Here is a 13,376-nt window from a genome sequence, read left to right on the forward strand (position 1 = left end):
TACATCCAGGGGAGTGGTCTCTCCATCCAGATGTACAGAAATAGATCTTATGGCCTCTCATCTAAACACAAAGCTTCCCAGATACCTTTCCAGGTCCATGGATCTTCAGATGGATATGGTTGATATTTTAGCAGTTCCTTGGCTTTACCAACCTGCTTACATTTTTTCACCTCTGGTTCTTCTTCCAAGAGTGATCTCCAAAATTATAATGGAAAAATCTTATGTGTTTCTGATAGCACTAGCTCTAGCCAGTTGCCAGCCTTGGCCACTTCCTTTAAGGCCAGACCTTCTTTCCCAAGTGCCGTTTTTCCATCAGGATATCAAATCTCTAAATTTGAAGGCATGGAAATTGAACGCTTAGTGCCTAGCCATAGAGGTTTCTCTGACTCAGTGATTAGCACTGTGATACAGGCTCGTAAGCCTGTTTCAAGGAAGATTTATCATCAAGTTTGAAAAACCTATATTTCATGGTGTTCCACTCATGAATATTCTTAGCATTCTTTCAGAATTCCTAGGATTTTACAGTTTCTTCAGGATGGTTTGGATAAAGGGTTGACTATAAATACATTGAATGGACAAAAGTCTTATTTCATAGAAATATTGCTAAGCTTCCTGATATTCACTGTTTTGTTCAGGCTTTGATTCATATCAAACCTGTTATTAAATCTATTTCTCCTCCTTGGAGTCTCAATTTGGTATTGAAGATTTAACAGGCTCCTCCTTTTGAGCCTATGCATTCTCTGGATATTAAATTACTTTCTTGGAAAGTGTTATTTATTTTGGCTATCTCTTTTGCTAGAAGAGTTTCTGCTCTCTCTTGTGAGCCTCCTTATCTGATTTTCCATCAAGATAAAGCTGTTTTGCGGACTTCGTTTAAATTTTTGACCAGGAGACCCCCTGACGGGGTAAGTAATTTTGTCTATAAATTGTGACTTAATTTCTGTACCCTGTGGGGAGCCCATTAAGGTCAATCCACTTATTTAGGGGAATTAGTCTATGGTAGACCTCGGGTGGGTAAATTGTCTATGGGAGACCTCCGGAGTTAAAGTTAAGGTATAATTTGGCCCTCTGAAGTCTTGGTTAAAACCAGTATCTTACTGCTTGTTATTAGTGTTATATGCTGCTTGCCATTCATGTTATATGTTTTTCTTGTCTCCTTGTTGCTATTCTATTATAAGTACATAGACGCAGGTGTAAGACGCCCCATTTACCGTGTTGAAGGGAAACCTAATGACACGCGGATAGATGATAGCAAAGTGACACCTGTATGTAATGTTCACTATCTCTTACTATTGTAACTACTGTGTTATTTGTGCTGTATATATTGTACTCTTTATTGCTATTCTATTATGAGGACATAGAGATGCACTAGGTAAAACCTGTGTCCTATGTTCACTATCGCATACCATTTCTTATTGAATATGTATTGTATATTTTATTGCTGGTACTCTATTATAAGGACATAAGTGCTTATGTGCAAGACGCCCCATTCACATACGTGGATGATTGCAGGTGGCATTTAAGTCCTGTGTCTACTATCGCATGAGCTAGTGGAGACAACAGCTAACTTTAAGTGCCGATACTCGTCCTAACTAGCAGTTTTGAAGACTACACGTAACTGTATATGAAACAGCTGTTGTTAGTGACAGATTAGTTGGAACTTGCTTCCATTAGACGCTAAATCCTTTTGATTGTGTGTGTGTCAGATAATATTATTGGCCAGGGATCATGGGGACTGGTCAAAGTAAACAGCAAATTTCGGGAGAAACATGTAAAGAATATGTGGCCAAGCAGGAAGATATAGGTTGGGCAATGGTGGACCCGTTTGTGGATAATGTGGCTGGCTGGACAGAGTCAATAGACCCCAGCACTGCATTTCCAAGGGATGATGACAATTGTAAATTTCATAAGGACATGCCAAAGGGTTTATGTTTAGGGGATGAGAAAGCATTTAATTGGTATACAGGGGATCCCAATTGGGACATGCGGTACATGAGCGCAGCAGCCCAATACTGGTTAAATATTGTGACGGATATAAATCCACCACCAATAAGAAACACAAAATAGACAAATCTAAACCCCCAATCTATCGCCTCCCCCCACAATTTACCCGAAACATGTCCCAAATACTATGCCCACTGCCCCACCCCCATTAGCCCCGCCACCACCATATACGGGATTATATCCCAGTATTACTAAGCATAAGGACGATGATATAATTGTGGCTTATACTACAACTAGACCACGTCCCCTTAATCAAAATTTATCCCCTCCCCTTAATCAAAACCTACAAGGGGCCGAGGCACCTGATGATGTAAATGTCCAGGAACCTAGTAAAAATGACCCAGAGCCTGAACCCCAAGTATTAGTCCACAGGGTTGACACACCCGAGTCTCTGGACGTATCTGTCCATGATAGATCAACCCGACAATGGCAGCCTGTACAAAAGTACACTGACGCAAATTGGGGAGACCCCCACCTTAGTCCCGGTACCAGTACTTCAAGTACTATGCCATATTTTATTGCTGGGGACCATATGACTATTAAACCCCTTATGGCAGGTGAATTAAGTGATATTACCAAAGACTGTCCCGACCCTTTAAGACAGCCTGCTGCCTGTATCCTTCACCTTAAGCAATATTTACAGGGAGGCATGTACACCCAGACTGACATTAGAATGATAGTTGATAAATTGTACAATTATCATGAACATGATGAATGGCTTTGGTCTAATGTTTCTACGATTGGCGTAAATGACGCTAGTACTTCAGTTACCTCATATGGTCTAGCAAATCCTGATACTAGGGCAACCATGTGGACCGAATTAGAGCGTGAAATACTACGTTGTAGTAAGACCCGACAATCCATGAGTGCAGTGTTAGCATGTAAACAGAAGCCTGGGGAGGCCATTTTAGACTTTGTTAAAAGATTCTTTAAATGTTGGGCAGAGGAAGGAGGCTTATCCTCTGGAGCTGACATGGCTGTATTAAAAAACCAGACTATGTTAGGATGTATGACAGCCTCTGACAGCCTTTTGGTAAAACAGCTCATACCTGACTGGCCCACAATGACCCCAAAACAATTATTAACATCTATTGAATCCCGTCATGCTGCAGGATGTTTTGATAAGGGCATTAAGGGTGCATATGTCCAGTTTAATGACAATATACTTCCACCACAATGTAACAGACAAAGAGGGGCCAGAGGTAATCAGGACAGACGTAACATTTGTTTTAATTGCGGGGAAACAGGACATTGGAAAAATGAATGTCCCCACCTGCCCCGTAGGGGCTGGGATATCTCTCACCCCAAAGACCGTAACCAACCACATTCACCCCCCAGACGTGACAATCGACCCCCACAACACAGAATACAATGGCCATAGCGAGGCCCGGAGGGAAGCACTCTACTCTTACCCAAGGTTACATCGCATTATTGTCGTGAGCCCTATGTTACCCTTAACATAGGAATAATGAATGGCTTTGGTCTAATGTTTCTACGATTGGCGTAAATGACGCTAGTACTTCAGTTACCTCATATGGTCTAGCAAATCCTGATACTAGGGCAACCATGTGGACCGAATTAGAGCGTGAAATACTACGTTGTAGTAAGACCCGACAATCCATGAGTGCAGTGTTAGCATGTAAACAGAAGCCTGGGGAGGCCATTTTAGACTTTGTTAAAAGATTCTTTAAATGTTGGGCAGAGGAAGGAGGCTTATCCTCTGGAGCTGACATGGCTGTATTAAAAAACCAGACTATGTTAGGATGTATGACAGCCTCTGACAGCCTTTTGGTAAAACAGCTCATACCTGACTGGCCCACAATGACCCCAAAACAATTATTAACATCTATTGAATCCCGTCATGCTGCAGGATGTTTTGATAAGGGCGTTAAGGGTGCATATGTCCAGTTTAATGACAATATACTTCCACCACAATGTAACAGACAAAGAGGGGCCAGAGGTAATCAGGACAGACGTAACATTTGTTTTAATTGCGGGGAAACAGGACATTGGAAAAATGAATGTCCCCACCTGCCCCGTAGGGGCTGGGATATCTCTCACCCCAAAGACCGTAACCAACCACATTCACCCCCCAGACGTGACAATCGACCCCCACAACACAGAATACAATGGCCATAGCGAGGCCCGGAGGGAAGCACTCTACTCTTACCCAAGGTTACATCGCATTATTGTCGTGAGCCCTATGTTACCCTTAACATAGAAGGCTCCGAATTACGGTTCCTCATGGATACAGGAGTGACTTGCTCCAGTATCTCGGGCGAATCGTACGATGGACCCTTGCGAGAGTCTAACCCCTCTGTGGGAATCCCTGGTGTGCCAATTCCTACCTTCCGCACCTCACTCCTCACAGTCCAAATACCCAACTCTCCCAACACCCTGTCCCACTCGTTCCACATCATCCGAGGTTGCCCCTTGAATCTCCTGGGTCGAGATTTGATGGGTAAGTTGGGAATAATGATGACTATATCCCGGAATGGTGGCATGACTGTCGACTTTGACCTCAGTGAATCTGGTGTATCGCCCCGGGATTCGCTGTCGTCGGAGACGGCCCAGTTGATTGATAAAATAAACCACATTATCGACTATAACCTACCCTTAACCACAAATTTTGACACTCTCTTTGACGGCGTTCCCCCTACCCTATGGTCCACAGGACCTTATGATAGGGGGACCATCGACTGCACCCCATATAGGGCATCTTTGCGTGAAGACTGCTCCCCAGTTTTCATCAAACAATACCCTATTAGTGATGACAAACTAGACGGCATAGACCCCATGATTAAGACATTTCTAGAGAAAGGTATTCTCGAGTATACCGTCTCTCCTTACAACACCCCCATTAACCCCCTGCCTAAGCCGGCCGGTGGTTACCGTTTTATTCAAGACCTAAGGTCTGTGAATAAACTAATCATCCCTCTCCCTCCCCTAGTCCCAGACGTGACCGCTCTGCTCACGGCCATTCCACACAATGCAGAATTTTTTTTCTACCATTGATTTGGCTAATGCTTTCTTCTCTATACCCATTGACGCGGACACACAACAGTTGTTCGCTTTCATGTATAAAGGGGTTCAGATGACGTGGTCAAAGTTGCCCCAAGGCTTCACCGATAGCCCCGCCGCATTCGGCCTAGTCCTCAATACCATGCTCAAGAGCTGGACCAGCCCCTGTGGTTCTGTCCTTTTGCAATATGTTGATGACCTGTTATTGTGTAGCACTTCATACAAGGCAGGGGAACAGGACCTAGTGGACCTTTTGTTGTTCCTCGCCCGAGAAGGGCTCAAGGTGTCTAAGCAGAAACTGCAAATCTGCCAGCCACAAGTTGAGTACTTAGGCTTTGTCCTGTCCAAAGGCAAATGAGAACTCAGTGCTAAAAGAGTAAAAGCCCTCTCAAGTCTGCCCAAGCCTGCCACTCCCAAAGAAATGCTGACCTTTCTTGGGATGATAAACTATTGTCGACAGTGGATACCAGACTGCTCCCACTACGACTCAATCCACCACACCGTTTGCCACAGTGACTCTTCACCCACAATTCACTGGACAGAGACTCTGACCCATGCATACAATGAACTTGCCAGCTCCATCACCACATCCCCTGCCCTCGGCCTCCCTGCCTACACAAAACCTTTTCATTTGTACGCAAGGGAAAATTGTAAAACCATGGCGGCTGTCTGTGCCCAAGAGCATGGTAGTAATTATTTCCGTCCCGTAGCGTTTCTATCTAAAAAACTCCCCATCCCTGTGCAGGGTATGCCTTCATGCCTGCGATCCCTTGCAGCATGTGCCATGGCCGTTGAGATGTGCGAACCTATCACGCTGGGACACCCCCTCATCCTCCATACCTCCCATCAGGTTCTGCACCTCCTTAACAACCTCCAGACACAACACATGACTGCCCAAAGACTTAGTGGTTACAAGATACTGCTTACCAGTACTTCTGAGCTAACCATTAAGTACTGTGCAACTAACTCAGGCCCTGCGTCTATCCTTAAGGCCCTGTTATCCTCTGACGTACCACAATCTGACATCCCCCTTCATGACTGTATTGCACTCATCCACTCCAGCACAACCCTCCGTCCTGACCTCCGGGACACCCCTCTTCCAGGGGTCCCTGGCGTCTTTGTAGACGGGTCATGTAGCCGCCCAGACGACCACACGTACCTTGCAGGATATGCAGTGGTCTGACTCCCCGACATTATCCTTGAGTCCGGTTCTGTCATGCATAATTCCGCTCAAGCGGCTGAATTAATAGCTCTCACTCGGGCCTGTGAACTTTTTGCTGATGCCTCCGTAAATATCTATACCGACTCCAGATATGCCTTTGGGGTGGTACATGATTTCGGCATGATTTAGAAACAAAGAGGTTTCAAGTCCACTGACGGTAAAGGTATTAGTCACACCACTCTCATCACAGAGCTCTTACAAGCCATCCTACTTCCAAAAGAAATAGCTGTCATACACTGCCGCGTGCACACTAACCTTAACAATCCTGTTGCTAGAGGTAATGCACTAGTTGACACAGTAGCCAAACAAGCAGCCAAGGCATCCCCACTGCAAGACCCTGTTTACCCCATCCTCATCGCACCTTCTCTGGTCGACGATGTGCTCACTTCCTCTCTCCAACAATTTGCCAACACCTCCGATATCAAATATTGGGTCTCCCAGAAACTTGAATTAAACCCCCAAGGGTTTTATTCGAAAGAGAGGAAAGGTGTGATGATCATTGGTATTCCTGAAGCCAGTGCACCTATTTTTATTTCCTAAGCCCACGGTGTCAGTCACCTAAGCATCCACAACACTCTAGCATTAATCAAACCTTACTTCTGCATACAAAACCTACAGTTACATGTACAATCTTACATTGACCGTTGTATCACTTGTCTCCAAACCAAACACAACAACAAACCCGCAAAACATGACCACCTAACACCACCAGCCGCACCCTTCACTCACCTGCAGATAGACTTCACACACATCCCTAAAACAGGGACCAAACAGTTTTACCTATTGGTCATAGTTGACCAATTTTCTCGCTGGTCTGAGGCTTTCCCTACTACTAAGGAAGATTCAAAAACAGTAGTGAAACACCTTTGCACTGACGTCATTCCCCGATTTGGCTGACCCCTGCAGATTAACTCAGACAATGGCCCTGCCTTTGTTATTAAGGTATTGCAGGAATTGGTATCTCACCTACAGATAAAATGGAAGTTTCACATACCATACCACCCCCAGAGCTCAGGGGTGGTAGAAAGAATGAACCGGACCATTAAGGAAAAAATCCTTAAGGCCACGGGAGGGAACTGGGTCAAATGGCAGGAAGATTTACCTGCAATATTAGCTGAGGTACGGATGTCCCCAAGCAAATCCACTCAGCTGTCCCCTTTTGAGATTTTAATGGGTCGATGGTTCCCCACCCCCTGGGCCAGGACCCCACACATATTCACTGGTGATTCAGACTTAATTAGAGAACGATATGTACATGAACTGATCTCTGTTTTGAATGGCAACTATGGTGATGTGGCTTCTCATTTTCCTCTTCCCTCACAGGAACCAACCCACAGCTTCAAGCTTGGAGACACAGTGTGCATCAGACAGCTGAATAAAGCAAAGAAAGGAGGATTTCCATATGGCCCACCCACCGAAGTTGTGGCCATCACCCGTACTGCCATCCTCACAGCCCAGGAGCCCATCTGGATCCATGCATCTAGGGTAAAGCTCTGTCCAAAGAGGCGTGAAGCTGGCTGTCTAGTCCCTTCTGAAACATCTATACCGCCCATCCAGAACGATTCAGGAAAACAGTTGTGCTTAAAGAGGGGTGAAATGTTCACAAAGTCCCTTCTGTAACACATATATCACCCTCAGCTGCCAGTCCAGAGAGGGGTGAAGTTGGTCACATAATCCCTTCTGTAACATCTATATCCACAGCACATATCCGCAACATTATAATAACCATTCAGGGTTCTCCCTGCCTGGTGTACCTCTTCCTCCTCTCCTCGGTGCTCTTGGTTGCAGTACCAGCATGGATAATAGCCTCCTGCTATTATGAGATGCCGGACGAACAGCATATTATTGCCCCTGCTTGTAACTACCTCACCCCTCCCCCTGACTCACCCCCCGGAAACAAAACACAACCAAGAACTTTTTTATTGCTCTCTTTATCCTTTTCTGTTATTGTGTTTTTAAAATATTTGTTTCATGCATTAATAAATGTGCTACAATGCCTGCTACTTCTAATTCCCATTGTCCACAATATCTGCATGTTCGACCGTCCACACATGCCTCTGTACCATACCTCAATGTCCCACTCCATCCCAGACGCTAGTCCTAAGGTAGTCATTGCTATGACTAAGGAGGGGAATTATCAGGTAGTGTTTCATATTACACTTGCTTGTAATGTTATGTGCTGATGTGTTTTCATTCCACTTCACTCGCAATATTATGTGCTTCCAAAACACTTGTAATATTTCTAACATTATTTGCTGTCTGCTCTGTCTGTGTTTCACAGATGCTTCCTGTTTCCTAACCACAACGCTCAGAGCTAAGTCAATGTTGCATACATTATTCTCTGTAACCTCAAACGTTCATTTTTCTTTCACTTTCTTGCAACAAATATTATGTTATGTTATGCTAAGGCTATAAGGCTATAAGGGTATTTGCTTAGCCAATAGTATTTTGTTATGTACCGGATGCCTGAGTGTACCCATGGCTATATAACTTACTGCTGTACCCATAATAAACGAGCATTTGCTAATGACAACCTGCCTGGTGTGTAATTTTGGTAATTGTTCCCGGGATTCCGAAAGATCCTTGTTTTTCCAAGACTCAGCATCCAAGAACTGTCCCAGGATATTCCCTATTCCCAACAGAGGGGCAGTCTCTGCCTCAGCGAATTACAGCTCATTCTACTAGATCAGTTGCCACTTCTTGTTCTTTCAAGAATGAAGCTTCAGTTGATCAAATTTGCAAAGCAGCATCTTGGTCTTCTTTGCATACATTTACTACATTTTACCATTTTGATGTGTTTGCTTCTTTGCAAGAAACATTTGGTAGAAAGGTTCTTCAGACAGCTGTCTTAGTTTGATTCTAGTGCCTTTGATTTTAAATTTTTTAAATTTTTAAGAAAACCTAATTATTTTTTGGGATTTAATTTCTCAGCGGATATAGCTGTTTTAATTTTATCCCTCTCTCTCTAGTGACTTGTGGATTTCCAAATCTTGGGTATTATATCCCATAGGTCACTAGCTCATGGAATCTTGCCACTTACATGAAAGAAAACATAATTTATGTAGGAACTTGCCTGATAAATAAATTTATTTCATAGTGGCAAGAGACCATGAGACCCACCCTATTTTTTATGGTTATGATTTTTTTGTATAAAGAACATTATTTTTCCAGTTCCTTTTTTGTATGCTTTTTACTCATTTTTTTTTTACCCCTCACTGCTTGGCTATACATTAAACTGAGGTATGAGTGAGGTGGGAGGTGTATTTATAGGCATTTTGAGGTTTGGGAAACTTTGCCCCTACTGGTAGGAATGTATATCCCATATGTCACTAGCTCATGGACTCTTGCCACTATGAAAGAAATGAATGTATCAGGTAAGTTAAGAGATCCCTCTCTACATATCATGCAGAATGCATCTGTCATGGTTAATTCTATATTTCCCACCTGTTCAAAGTTAAATTTTCTTTATATTGTGTATTAATATTGGTTTTATATTTTATTGTATCCTATTGTATCATTGCAATGTTTTGTGGACCCAAGACATATTTGAAAATGAGAGAAATCTCAATGTATCCTTCTTGGTAAAATATTTTATAAATTAATAATATAAATAAATAAGTTCTTACGTAAATTATCGGCTAGATTACGAGTTTTGCGGTGAGCTGAAAAAGCAGCGTTAACAGGTCCTACCACTGATATGGCCATACCGCAAACTGACTTTCATAAACTTCGTAAAGTCTTTTTTCTATGGGACTTCCATAGCGCTGGTATTATGAGTCTGTCCTGGGAAGCCAAAAAGTGAGTGGTACACCCTCTACCTCCAAGATTCCTACCCCATTCTAAAGTCAGTAGTTATGAGTTTTAAACTACAAAGCTGTAGCATAAAACTCATAACTAAAGTTTTAAAAAGTACACTAACACCCATAAACTACCTATTAACCCCTAAACCAAGGCCCTCCCACATCGAAAACACTATAATAAAATTTTTAACCCCTAATCTATCGCTCCGGACATCGCCACCACTATAATAAACATATTAACCCCTAAACTACCGCACTCCTGCCTCGCAAACACTAGTTAAATAATATTAACCCCTAATCTGCCACCCCTAACATTGCCGCAACCTATATTATATTTATTAACCCCTAATCTGCCGCCCCCACTATTCTAAATTTATTAACCCTTTAAAACTCTAGTTTTAAAAGTCTAACCCTAATAGTTACATTGTATCTAGTTAAGTGTTTATTTTTATTTTACAGACAAGTTTGTATTTATTTTAGAATTCTATCAGCCAATCGGAATTAAGGTAGAAAAAATCCTATTGGCTGATTGGATCAGCCAATAGGATTGAACTTCAATCCTATTGGCTGATCCAATTAGCCAATAGGATTGAGCTCGCATTCTATTGGCTGTTCCAATCAGCCAATGGAATGCAAGCTCAATCATATTGGCTGATCCAATTAGTCAATAGGATTTTTTCTACCTTAATTCCGATTGGCTGATAGAATTCTATCAGCCAATCGGAATCTAAGGGACGCCATCTTGGATGACGTCATTTAAAGGTACCTTCATTCGTCGTTAGTCCGTCAGTAGAAGAGGATGCTCCGCGTTGGATGTCTTGAAGATGGACCCGCTCCACACCGGAAGGATGAAGATATAAGATGCCGTCTGGGTGAAGACTTCTGCCCATCTGGAGGACCACTTCTGCCGGCTTCCTTGAGGACATCTTGCCACTTGAATGAAGACTTCTCCTGGTAAGTGAATTTTCGGGGGTTAGTGTTAGGATTTTTTTAAGGGTGTATTGGGTGGGTTTATTTTTTAGGTTAGAGATTTGGGCCTGCAATAGAGCTAAATGCCCTTTTAAGGGCAATGCCCATCCAAATGCCCTTTTCAGGGCAATGGGGAGCTTAGGTTTTTTTAGTTAGGGTTTTATTTGGGGGGTTGGTTGTGTGGGTGGTGGGTTTTACTGTTGAGTGGGTTGTTTGTATCTTTTTTACAGGTAAAAGAGCTGATTTCTTTTGGGCAATGCCCCACAAAAGGCTATTTTGGGGGGGCTTTTTTATTTTGATAGGGTTATTAGATTAGGTGTAATTAGTTTAAATATCTTGTCATTTGTTTTTTATTGTCTGTAATTTAGTGTTGTTTTTTTGTGATTTAGCTAATTTAATTTATTTAATTGTATTTAATTTAGGTAAGTTATTTAATTGTAGTGTAGTGTTAGGTGTTAGTGTAACTTATGTTTTATTTTACAGGTAAATTTGTATTTATTTTAGCTAGGTAGTTATTAAATAGTTAATAACTATTTAGTAACTATTCTACCTAGTTAAAATAAATACAAACTTGTCTGTAAAATCTCGCTGCATGTGTTAGGTGTAATTGTAACGTAGGTTAGGTTTTATTTTACAGGTACATTTGTCTTTATTAGAACTAGGTAGTTATTAAATAGTTAATAACTATTAAATAACTATTGTACCTAGTTAAAATAAATACAAACTTGCCTATAAAATAAAAATAAACCCTAAGATAGCTAGAATGTAACTATTAGTTATATTGTAGATATTTTAGGGTTTATTTTATAGGTAAGTATTTAGTTTTAAATAGGAATAATTTAGTTAATTGTAGTAATTTTATTTAGATTTCTTTTAATTATATTTAAGTTAGGGGGTGTTAGGGTTAGGGTTAGACTTAGGTTTAGGGGTTATTAACTTTAATATAGTGGCGGCGACTTTGGGGGCGGCAGGTTAGGAGTTAATAAATTTAGGTAGGTGGCGGCGATGTTAGGGACGGCAGATTAGGGGTTAATAATTATGAACTAATGTTTGCGAGATGGGAGTGCGGCGGTTTAGGGGTTAATATGTTTATTATAGTGGTGGCGATGTCCTGTTCGGCAGATTAGGGGTTAAAGTTTTTATTATAGTGTTTGTGATGTGGGAGGGCCTCGGTTTAGGGGTTAATAGGTAGTTTATGGGTGTTTGTGTACTTTTTAGCACTTTAGTTAAGAGTTTTATACTACGGCGTTGTAGTGTAAAACTCTTAACTACTGACTTTAAAATGCGGTACCAGGCTTGACAGAAGAGGGTCTACCGCTCACTTTTTGTCAGACTCATAATACCGGTGCGATGCAAGTCCCATTAAAAAAATAGGATACACAATTGACATAAGTGGATTTGCGGTATTTCCGAGTCTGGCCAAAAAAGTGAGCGCTACACCTGTACCTTCAAGACTCGTAATACCAGCGGGCGTTATAAAACAGCGTTTGGACCTCTCAACGCTGCTTTTTAACCCTAACGCAATCTTAGCTTTATTATTTTAAAGGGACCTTATACACTAGATTGTTCTTTGCAAAAATATTTTGAAGATGATCCATTTAAATAGCCTGTACTGCTTTTTATTTAAATTAAAGTTTTGCTTATTTTTAAATAACATTGCACTGATTTTCAGACTCCTAACCAAGCCCCAAAGCTTTAGGAGAAAACTGATGTATACCTACTCCAGCTTGTTCCTGTTTGTGTAAAGAGTCTTTTCCTATGTAGAGGAAGGGGCGGGGTGTCTGCTTTTTTCTGCTATACAACCACTTGCAGTTGGTGTTCCAGCTAACCTTTTGAACAGTGCTAAACTGGGAGCTTCTAAGTAAGTTTTTAAACAGTTTTATGCTGGATTTGTAGATCAGTATCTGTGCATCTTATTCTTTATAGTAGTGTCTATTGCATGCAGTTAAATAAAAATTGAATAATTTTAGCTTTTTTATTTTAATATAATGTTAGGTTTTTTATTTTAATGTATAGTTAGGATTTTTTATTTTGGATAATGTTAGTTTTTTAAAATTATTTATGTTTTTTATTTTTGGTAATTTTTATTTAATTGTTAAGATAGATAGGGCCCGATCCGATATGCAGCGTCACCCGCAAAAGCCGGCGACGCCGAATTTTGCGCGGGTTTGGTTTCCTATATCCGGTGTAACCTAGAAGTTATGCTCGTATATTTCTGCCTTCGCCCGTAGTTTTTTGGGCCATAGACAGGTATACCAAACCCGCACAGTTTGGTATCCAATATACAGCGTAAGGACTTATGTGACGAAAATGGAGAAATCTTACTCCATTTTCACCTCGCCACAAAATGCAAAATTTCA

Source organism: Bombina bombina, chromosome 3, assembly GCF_027579735.1.
Source record: "Bombina bombina isolate aBomBom1 chromosome 3, aBomBom1.pri, whole genome shotgun sequence".
In the NCBI taxonomy this organism is placed as follows: domain Eukaryota; kingdom Metazoa; phylum Chordata; class Amphibia; order Anura; family Bombinatoridae; genus Bombina; species Bombina bombina.